Below are 11,120 nucleotides of genomic sequence, written 5' to 3'. Positions count from 1 at the left end.
CACCCCCGCAACCCAGGAGTGAGTTCTTAATTACTAATGAATGCAATTCATTTTAATTGTTATTATAGCAACAGAACATTTAACTGTCTCCTGTTCAGTCCTTGTCCTTTGGAACAGGCAGTGTCTCCCGTCAGAGAGAGGACAGGTAGAAGGCACAGCGGGCGTCTGATTGAGCCAGTTATTCATTTGCTGAGTGTTTGTGTTTATGCAAAGGGGCCTCTTCCTGCATATTTAATCTAGAGTAAGGCAGTGGCTTTTGTTGTGTTTAGCCCACATACCTTCAGTCCTTCCTCACACTGCCGCCAGCCTGGGAGCCCTGAGAGCTCGCAGGCTTCCCAGAGCCTGTACTTTCTCCCTTACAAACTCTCAACTTTCTTCCGTTGTGTGAAAATTGCCTCTCCGGCCCCAAAGCTTCCCTTCCTCACCATGCACGGGTAAGTGTGTGCGAAGCCAAGGCTGATACTTTTGTTTCATTTTCCAAATGTTGAGAGGCTACTTTTGCCTGCTCTTCTGGTCCTGGTTCCTGGGCCGTTTGTCAGTTGCTTGGCGGCGTTGAAATAGACAAGTACAGGTGCCTCTCAGGAAATGTGGCTGAATTTTCAGCTGGCAGAGAGAGGCTCTTGGGAACTGCGGGGAGCGGGGGCAGGGGGGAGAGAAACAGAGAGAGGAAACAAAATGGGGAGAGAGAAAGAGAACAGCTTTATTATTCTTTGTCCTAACAAATCCTGTTTTGTAACTGTCCTGCAGATAATGCTGCCATTGTTTGCTAAAAGCCTTCCAACAGTGTGTGAGACCGAACTGTAAGAAAGCAGTGAAACTCTGCTGCTGTATTGTCTATCCCCAGGCCAGGGTCCTCCCCGAAAGTCTGTGCCGGAATAGGAAGGGTTTTCTTCAGTGGAAATCGAATCGTCTCTTCATTGATATTAATAGCACACTGGAGATGTTGGCCGTGCTGTGCAGAGCGGCGGTTGGGAGGGAAGGAAATCTGATCTTGCTGGGGGGAAGATGACAGCCTCTTGGCCCCACGATGAAGGAGACATGCATCCAGGCTCAGCCTGCATAATGGCATCCTGGCTTAACTGTTTACTCTAGGAATTTTAATCTTGCGCTGTTGGTTTTACTATCTGGGGTCTTGATATTTTTTGTTCCTGGACTGTCTTTAGAAAGTACGATGTTCAGGGTCTTAATCCAGTCTTGTTTAAAAGTGAAATTAAAAAAAAAAAGAGAGAGAGAGAGAGAGAGAGAGAGACCTAGAGAAATTGACACGCTGTGCACTTTGGTCATTCTGGGGTGTGATGGTAGAAATCGTTTGAGAAATTCAAAACTACATTGCCACAGTGAGGAAGGATGAGCCATCCAAGGGAAGATACGTCCTGTGTAAAGATATTTCAGAGGCTAGGAATTGTGTCCAGGGTCTGAAAGGAGTTTTCATTGCCAGTTAACTGTTGCCTCTGTTTGAGTGACTCTTTTCAACAGAAGAGTGTGCTGTTCCCCCGCAGGTCGGAAACCGTGAGAATGTGAATGCAATTTCATCAACCTTATTAAAATATGTAGGGACTTGGGTCTTCTTAGGTACAAATCAGTCTAGAGACTTAGAAGCATTTGTTAGCAGTGAGGCCGCTGAAGGTTTTTAATAATAAAATTACAAATACCCTGTCTAATTGTAAGTATATGACTTTTATGCTCGGTTTTTAAGGGGAAGAATACTTTTTTCTTTTTTCATGAGGAAAAGTAACTCCGCCAGAGCACCTTCTGTGATTAGCGCTATTGTATTCTTAAATTTTGATTGATAGAGATAATAGTTTTCACTTAAAAATACAGACAGGTACTTTAACTTTCCATGACAATAGCTATTTGCATTTCTTTTATCTTTTTGTTTAACATCTATGGGGGCTGGGATGGATTTGATTATTAACTCTTGTTGCACACACTCCGCATAAATCTAAAACAAAGGCTTTGTTAGAGCTTCAAAGAGAAAACAGCAAACATTGTTTTTAAGTTTCAACATTTAAAGCCTGCTAAGGGATACCTATAAAATATTTTCACAGGACCATGACCAAGGTTTTGCTTTCCTTTAAGGTAAGACCGAGTGGTGTTTTCCAAATGAGATGGGCCAACATGGAGTTGCGGGGGGCCTGAAGTAATTCCACAGGCAAGCCTCGGCCAGGTTTTGCCTGTACCATGGGGCTTGCTTCATGTAGAGTAGTTCAGATTCTTCTTACTAGAACGGACCCCAAGTTAGGTCCTCTGATTTAGTTGAGGGTCCCAGAGGGTGGGGAGAAAGGAAGTAAAATGTTCCTTGCAGCAATAGGAGGGGGACGTAGGGGCAGTGACGGATCCCCTGTGGTAGATTTTTCTTTGATAAAGAGAAGTAAAGGAGATGTGGCCCCTTGTAAACCAGCAGACCTGGGTGATGGCCAGGGTCGCCTCTGGTCCCAGAGACCTGCTCGACACAATAGTTTTCCTTTTCTTTTTCTTTCTAATTTACTTCCTTTTCCGTCCCCCTCCCCACCCCCGCCCATGTACTCTCCCTGTTTCTTTCCTTCTTTTCTCACTTCCTTCCCTCCCTCCTTCCTCTTTCTTATTGTAAGCCTGACTCAGTATTTGAAGTTATTAGAGCAGAGGAAAAAAAAAACAAAAAAAAAACACTTTCAGGTTGATTTCCAAGTGGATTTTCTTGTCTTGAGTGCAAGAAAACGAAGTGACCCTTGTATTATCATTTCTCAGCTAGTCGAGTTTGTGTTGAAGATAGTTTTGTTTTTCTAGGACATCTTTGAAAAACAAAACAGAAAAGCCACATGAGTTAAGATTCACAGGTTTAAAGAGACAGCCATCTCTTGGAAATTGGCCCTTTGAGATTTTCTGTTTTCTCAGATGAGGTATATGACATTTGATGGGGATATTTGGGAGGATGGGAAGTTTGAACCCCGTTTCTGGACTTTGAGAGAAGGGTTGCTCTAGCCAGAGATGAAACTCCTAACTGCCACCTTCATCATGGCGCAGGAGCTGGCGTTCATCATCCTTGCATCCCAGGGACACTGACACACAGTAGGTTCTCAGCCAGCATTCGTTGGACTGAAGGTTGCAATGAAATAAGGTGGCTGTCCTTCACAGTCTCTTGTATACTTGTACAAAATGAAATATAATGCTGAAATCCTGATGCAAATCATTTCCTTGAGCTGCCATGAAAGAAGAGGGAGAAATATTTTTAATGGCAAAAAAAGGAGCGTATATTGTTCATTTTTCTTCTTGTGAAATAAAATCACACCTCCATGTTTTACCTGCACCTCATTTCCAGCTAGGCCATACCAATTGGCAGGATCACACTGGTTAAATTAAGGGCAAATATACTGATAGAAAGTATGAAATTGAAGCATTGTAGTAACCTAAGGGGTCTAGAGAGTGAAATTCCTAATGGAGAATAGGGGAAACTGGGGAGACAGAGGAAGAGGAAGGTACATTAGTCTCCTAACCTAGGGATCTCAGCTGAAGAGTAATGCCGTAGTCAGGGTCTTTATGGTCAACAAATAGCTTTAGGGTAAATAACATGATCGCAAACAGTAGTTAAGAGGCCACACTCAGAACAGTTTCTGGTGTTCACAGGATCTTAATTGTACAGAGAATGACATAAAGGAAAATAAGTAATTTCTATTTACCGTATCCCTGGCTCACCTTTGAAAACCTAAAACCAATAGGAAACTTAAGACAGAGAGAAAAAGAAAAAAAAAAAATGAAATTCATTTGGTGCCAGCATTTTTTCTAAGAGGAGGCAAGGGGGCTGCAGGGCAATATTTTTCTTTTTCTTTTTAACTTAAAAGCGTTACATAATTTTTAGTTTTGGTGCTTGTGCTGCCAGTAAGCATGCAGGTATGTAGTTGATATATTTGATAAGGTGAAGTGTTTTGTTTTGTTTTGTTTTTAATAGCAGTTTTGGAAATGGAGGTTTTATGCTCTGGAAAAAATGAAATGCAGATTTTTCTCCTAGTTGTTGATTTCTGATTCTTGTAGGCTAGTAATGAGGCAGGCTCAGGCCCCAGAACTACTCCCTAATTTTCTTGTCTATTATATTGACACATTTCATTTAATTTAGTATGATGGCAAACAGCTGTTGAACTATTAATCTTTTCTCAGCAGAGCTGGAAAAATATCTTTTAGATTACTTTGCTAATGTATACTAAAAACTAAAATCAACAGAAATAAATTAATGAGTGGTCAAATGTACATCTGCATTAAAATTTATGGAACTTCAAAATGGAAAAAAATAGGGTTTGTATCCCACTGCCAATTTTTTACGTCTAAGTAAAAACTAAATGTAGCCAAATTTGTATTGCTTTAGTGATTATAAGTTGGAGGGTCAGTTGTATAATATTGTTATTATTAATTTTTTTCCTCCAGGGAAAAATTACGCTTATAAAATCTGTGAGGGGGAACCAGCTTATGCTTTTGCTCTATGTTCACTTACCTACTGTTCTAGGTAGCTGTAGGTGAGTAGAGAAACAGACGCAGTACTTACCTGGAAATGTTCTGCAGGTTTGAATACAACACTAGAGATAACTTTATTCAAAGTAAGCATTTTCAGCAGCTTTGTTTGTTTGTTTTTTATAAACATTAAATTTTAATAAGGTGCAATTGTTTGCCAGGCCTATATGATCTTTGCAGTGCAATCTTATCTGCATTGCAAAGTCTGATACTACAGACCTGACTGCCAAAAATGCAAAAATAGATGCAACTCAATAGATAAAAATGAAAATTAGTTTAGAGTGCACACGTTGGAAAACATCTCAAGTGAAAAGGAGGGAGAAAGGGCGTTCTTGCCCTGAATTGAGTAGGGTCTGCCAGAGTTCACTTACTTTCCATTTAAGATTGGATGAGTGGTGGAGATGGAAATTTCTGTTGTGTGAGACGGTTGCCGTGCCTCGTGTCTCATGAGCTCTTCTTATTGGCGTGGGGCGGGGCTGCTTTGTAGATCTCAGCATTACCTCGAGGACCCGACCATCACAGCTCTGTTTTCTTATCACCATTTGCGCTCTAACCAAGTTCTCACCGCTGGAGAAACCAATCCCTGGCAACACACCTCAGCAGTAAAGCACACGATTTTCATTTTCGATTCGAACTGTTTTGTGTCAAAACAAAAAGGTTTGGGGCCGGTTGCAAAACAGTAATTTCAAGTCCCAGAGCTAGGGTTTTCCCCCACCCAAATGGTGAACATTTATGGTGAAAACCTCCAATTTCCTCTTACAGTAAACATGAAAATTACGATTTCACTCAGAGCCTGCATTTTTTCCCAATCTTAATGGCAAGAATCTGCATACACTTGCTTGTGGAAATGTCATAAATTGGCCTCCGATCAATTCCTCAAAGATAGTACACACCAAAGTACCACTTTCAGATTTTTAGCCCTAGTGAAATAAGATTTAATTCTTGTCAGTGATGTTTGCCTTTCCACATTCAGGGCCAACAGCCGAGGGATGAGCAGAGATATATTCTGTATCAAATTTAAACCACTTCATTACATATTGTTCTGAAGAGTAAGCAAAAGGGTATTAACGTTTTAGTAATAAGGTGGTATGACTTCACCATCTTAAGAAAATATATGTATATATGAGCATTTGGTCAATCGATGTGGAATGAATCCTGTACCCTGTTGGTTACTTGATCTAAATTAATAAACAAATGTTTTTCTTTTCACTTGTGCCATATGTTGATCCCAGTTACATGGGCAGAGGGAGGCAGCTTGTAATGTTTCTTAAAGGATTATACACTGTTTTGCATAAGGGAGTGTGCAGATGCAGGAGTTAGATGTGCACCATGCTTCCTTTGTGTTTTAGGAGGCTTGATTTCAGTTGTTGATTTCATCTGACACCAGCCATTTTTATGGAACTTAGTAGGTCTGGTAGAAGTATGCTAAGTGGAAAACATTGTGTGAACAGCTTTCACCCACTGATGAACCCCCGCCCCCCCCCCCTCCGCAAGCCGAAAATTGTGGTGCTTTTATTCATTCTGAAAGGTCCAGAGTGGCATAAAGCATCTTGTCTATAAGAACTAAGGCTCTTGCAAGGGGGAAAAAAATAAGCCTCTGCTTTAATGAAATTAGAGATGTTGTGGATGTTAACCAAACAAAGACACGTTCAAGTAGCAGTCTGGTTTCCAAAAACAAAGGCCTATGACTCACATGTTATTCCAAATGAAATAAATTGACAGACAACAAGATGAGAAAAAGTTCAAAGGCAAAATGTGAAAGCTTCATCTTGACTTTTTCCGTCCAAGTTGTTGTTATAGTCTTGAAGAGCTCAAAGGCACATGGTCCAGTAAGTGGAGGTCTTGACACTGGTTTTTATTAACTCTGAGAGTCTTTTGCCATTAAATAGAAGTGAGTTCTTTGGTTGGTTTTCTTGCATCTCTCCCAGGCAAATAGGTGGTTGCTACTTTGTCTTGACATTCAGATTTTGATATTCTCTTTTGTTTTCAGGGTAAGAAGTGACCTTTTGAGGTGACTATAACAGAAGATTGCTTTACAGAAGCCAAAAAAGGTAAATGCAAATATGATTAGTGGAATTACATCTAGGACTCTATCTACCAACTTCTAGGCATCTTAATTCAGTTCTTTTCGGATCTACATAATTATCAAATATACATGTATTTATTTGTGTGTAAGTATGTATGTAGCATATTTTCGGAGGCCTTTAAAGAAAAGATTGCTCTTAACAAATGGTTCACATAGTCACATTTTCCGCCCCCCCCCATATTATCAAACTTTCCCCCTGTTTGTGGAAGTCGAATTTTTTTTTTTTTTTTTTTGTCGTTGACTTGGTAGGTTTAAAGTTAGAAAGGAATATTCACATCACAAAAGTGGTGATTCATAAAATTAACTTGCTGCAAACACGAGTAACGCATGTCCGTCTTCTGTGCTGCAAAAAGCCGAAAATTGTGGTGCTTTTATTCATTCTGAAAGGTCCAGAGTGGCATAAAGCATCTTGTCTATAAGAACTAAGGCTCTTGCAAGGGGGAAAAAAATAAGCCTCTGCTTTAATGAAATTAGAGATGTTGTGGATGTTAACCAAACAAAGACACGTTCAAGTAGCAGTCTGGTTTCCAAAAACAAAGGCCTATGACTCACATGTTATTCCAAATGAAATAAATTGACAGACAACAAGATGAGAAAAAGTTCAAAGGCAAAATGTGAAAGCTTCATCTTGACTTTTTCCGTCCAAGTTGTTGTTATAGTCTTGAAGAGCTCAAAGGCACATGGTCCAGTAAGTGGAGGTCTTGACACTGGTTTTTATTAACTCTGAGAGTCTTTTGCCATTAAATAGAAGTGAGTTCTTTGGTTGGTTTTCTTGCATCTCTCCCAGGCAAATAGGTGGTTGCTACTTTGTCTTGACATTCAGATTTTGATATTCTCTTTTGTTTTCAGGGTAAGAAGTGACCTTTTGAGGTGACTATAACAGAAGATTGCTTTACAGAAGCCAAAAAAGGTAAATGCAAATATGATTAGTGGAATTACATCTAGGACTCTATCTACCAACTTCTAGGCATCTTAATTCAGTTCTTTTCGGATCTACATAATTATCAAATATACATGTATTTATTTGTGTGTAAGTATGTATGTAGCATATTTTCGGAGGCCTTTAAAGAAAAGATTGCTCTTAACAAATGGTTCACATAGTCACATTTTCCGCCCCCCCCCATATTATCAAACTTTCCCCCTGTTTGTGGAAGTCGAATTTTTTTTTTTTTTTTTTGGTCGTTGACTTGGTAGGTTTAAAGTTAGAAAGGAATATTCACATCACAAAAGTGGTGATTCATAAAATTAACTTGCTGCAAACACGAGTAACGCATGTCCGTCTTCTGTGCTGAAGTGGTGTCATCCGATGGATGTTCATCTGGCTGGTTTATAATCCCTTCTTTCAGAAATTAATCGTCAGGCACCATAGCAACACGCCGCGTTGATGTAACTGCCGTGTGGTGTGGGGCATGTCCCTGTGATGTCAGTGCTCATCTGCCTTGTTCTCTTGACCTTGCTTGAAAATCAAATGAGTACTTGACTTTAAAATTAGAAGTTTTCATAGAGACTAGTGTAGCTTGATGAATTAAAGCTAAGTTAAATTTTCTCAAACTCACTTTTGGAAGCAGGGGCAAAGAAAGCACTCTGGTTAAAACGGTTCTGGAGGCTACATTTTTTTTTTTTTTTTTTTTTTTTTCTTTATTCCCAAAGTATCTCTCCGGTGAGGGCAGAGGTTGCCTCCCTCAAGTTCATCTTGCAGGTCACTTTCAAGTGTGATGTTTCTCAAGGAGCAAGCGTCTTCATTTTACTTTTGAATCTTGGCCAGTGGTGTTTCCATTTGATTGAGTAGATTTGTGTCTGCTTTAAAACACTTACTTGCCAGCCTGGTTACTACACAAAGCCTTTGCTCAGATCTTACCAAATTAGAGTTTATGAATTTGTAAGATACAGACTTCTCATTCTTCAGTTGAGCAAGGTTTTTTTTTGTGAAACTTTGTTAATATGAAGATTCTTAGATCGGTTTTGCTTTTAATCTCACCCAGGGTTTGGGGGGTCTAGAAGGCATTATCAAGGTAGGGATTTGTTTTTCCAGTTGCATTCTGGCACATTTGATTTGGGCCCAAAAAATCCAACCAACTTTCCTCATTTCACTATCTTTGTTGTTTAAATTAAACCGTGTGGGAAGCACCTAATTGTCCTCCAAAGAGGATATGTTACCTTTCAGATGTTCTGGCATGGAACGGGTTGATTGCAGCCAGTCATTGGGGCTCTCAGGTCCTACCTAGAATGATTTCTGGCAAAGCACTTCCCAGTTTCCCAGTTTTAGTCTACTTCAGGGCTCTGCAGCCGCCTTCTGTAAAAGGCTATCCAGTCACTATTTCCTGTTCTGTGGGCATTTTGTCTCTGCCACGGTCAGTCAGCTGCATGTTGTGTGTTCTGGTCTCTTGTGATCCCTGCAAGATCTCAATCCAAGGTGTTCCTCATTGAAAGCCATGCCAGGTGCTGAACTCATTTTGTGCTGTTAGCAAAGGTTTCTGGTGCAGCTAAAAATTGTGATGAAACAAAGCTGGAAAAGTGGTTGAAAAGACAAACTGTCGCTCCAGCTCCAAAAATGGGCTTAATGAGTAGGTTTTCACTGTTTTATTTGGAATCACCTGTAAGCATAAATTATTTCTCTCCTGACTGATGTCATTATGATGACCATGCTTACACCCACGACGTGAAAATGTTTGCATTCGTGCAGTATGATTTTTCCCAATTCCATGATACTGTTCAAGGTTAAAGATACCATGAGTCAAGGGCAAGTTTGGGGGAAAAAAAAAAGTTTTCAGGAATTTGTCATTAGTTGACTAGGAAAGGTAGTTCATGCGGAGGAAAAAACAAGCTTTTTTATAATTACTGTCAAGAGCGTGGTGTATTATACAGTATCCTACAAATCAGGAACCCTTTGTCAGATTTAAGGAGAAGAGAAGCATTTTGTCCTCCTGATGCCTCCTTTCATAAAACAAAGGAAGCTGAACAACGAATTCATCTACTTTCTCTTTTTTGTCTCGACTGCTAGGAATCTCAGAGTAAGAGTTTTTGCTTAAGCTTGGCAGTATTTTTTACCTTCAACTTTTTCTTGTTGATATTCTGCTTTTAAGTCAACCTCATTTTTCCTCCTCCCAATTAACACTTTATTATTTAACTGTTTTTTCTTCTACAGTAGCAATTCCATTTGTGTTTTGACTCCCTTTTCAGTTTTTTTTTTAGAAATAAGATATATAGAGAAACAAATAATAACTTACACGTACTCTTTTACCTTTTAACAAGCTCAAGGATCCTTCAAAAACTAATCCTTACGTATCTTGACCTCTTATACCTGAAGGAAAAGAAGATTTGTTAAAAATATAAAATCTAAAAAAATGTATAAAATGGATAGAATGCTTAGTGTTTCTTCCCAGTGAACAAACCTTAAACAAAGATACTGTGCCGTCCGGTGATGGTCAAGAGACCAGCACCATCTTACACACCACTCGAAGGATAGAGATTTCAGATACCAGGAGCTCCTCAGTCAGTGGCATGCCCAAATTCGAAATCTGGGACTCATTAACAGTCAGCATAAGTGCAAATAAATGTGCCTACAGTGGCACTCTGGGAACAACTGGTTATGTGCATAAAAGTGGCCAGGAAAATTCAGAAAACCAGATGAAGACATTTTTCCAAGTAGTTAGATTCAGAGGTCTGAAAGATCATAAATAACACTCATCATACTTGGTAGTGATAGAACCATTTCTTCCAAGTAGATATGAGCACTTTACAAAATGGGTCTGGTTGCTGGCATCCCTGAGAGGTAGCTGGTAATTATTATAATCCCCACTTTACAGACTGGGAAACTGGTCACATTAGTAACTTATCCAAGGTCATGTAAAAATATCAAGACTGGAGCTAAAAGGACAACTTGCTCTGGTCACAATTATATTGATGCCCTTCTATCATGGCTGCCTTGGTTTGGTGGTTTAATATATAGGTTTCTGTGTCATTTTTTTCCCCTGCTTCCCCCAAACATTTGCAGTTCACCCACACAGGTTTTTGCTAAAACTTCGAATCCAGTTTGTGAAATGCATTGTCTTGGATTCAGTTCTGAATGACAGTGGGAGTTAATTGGTGATAATCATGAAGCTCATATAGATTACAGTTAAATGGTTATCCTTTAAGTATTGGTCATCTTCAAACTTCACTTTTTGTGTTGCTTCGGTTTTACAGTCAGCTTGTTAATGAGAAAGTTAAAAAACAATCTAAAAGAAAGGGTGATCATTGCAGCTTTTCTTCCACCCCAAATTTGAGCTATTTTTATGTTAGATTAAGCAGTGATACGGCATCTTTATAGACTTCACTCATTGTGTCTTACATATTACAAATGATTTCTTGGTTACAAACAAAGTTAAAAATAGCTGTCCAGCCATTTTAAATGTATTCATTGGTTCTTTTGGAAGTGTATATTTACGCGATTCAAATGTTTACTTAGTGACAACGATATTCCGAGTTAAATCCATTCAAAATGACCTCTTTAGAGCATTAAGCATTTGAATTATTTGCCTATTCGTGAAGTTGTTATAAAGACACTGGGAAAGAG

The 11,120-nt window shown here is 39.4% G+C and overlaps 1 protein-coding gene across 3 annotated transcripts in view; it reads left to right on the top strand.

Annotated features, from left to right (window-relative positions):
- Positions 1-11,120, top strand: part of FOXP1 (forkhead box P1) — a 606,527-nt gene that overhangs the window by 270,976 nt on the left and 324,431 nt on the right. For 2 of the 3 annotated variants that reach the window (XM_007447659.1, XM_007447657.1), the window contains one exon: positions 6,470-6,530. The gene's annotated coding sequence lies outside the window, so the exon portion shown is untranslated. Of the gene's footprint in view, positions 1-1,581; positions 1,664-6,469; positions 6,531-7,414; positions 7,476-11,120 lie in introns of those variants that run through there. The other variant, XM_007447660.1, reaches the window with a different exon arrangement.

The sequence above is a fragment of the Lipotes vexillifer genome, unplaced genomic scaffold, assembly GCF_000442215.2.
Source record: "Lipotes vexillifer unplaced genomic scaffold, Lipotes_vexillifer_v1.1 scaffold1008, whole genome shotgun sequence".
In the NCBI taxonomy this organism is placed as follows: domain Eukaryota; kingdom Metazoa; phylum Chordata; class Mammalia; order Artiodactyla; family Lipotidae; genus Lipotes; species Lipotes vexillifer.
Note: the sequence above shows the minus strand (reverse complement) of the source record. Positions and strands in the feature narration are given on the sequence as shown.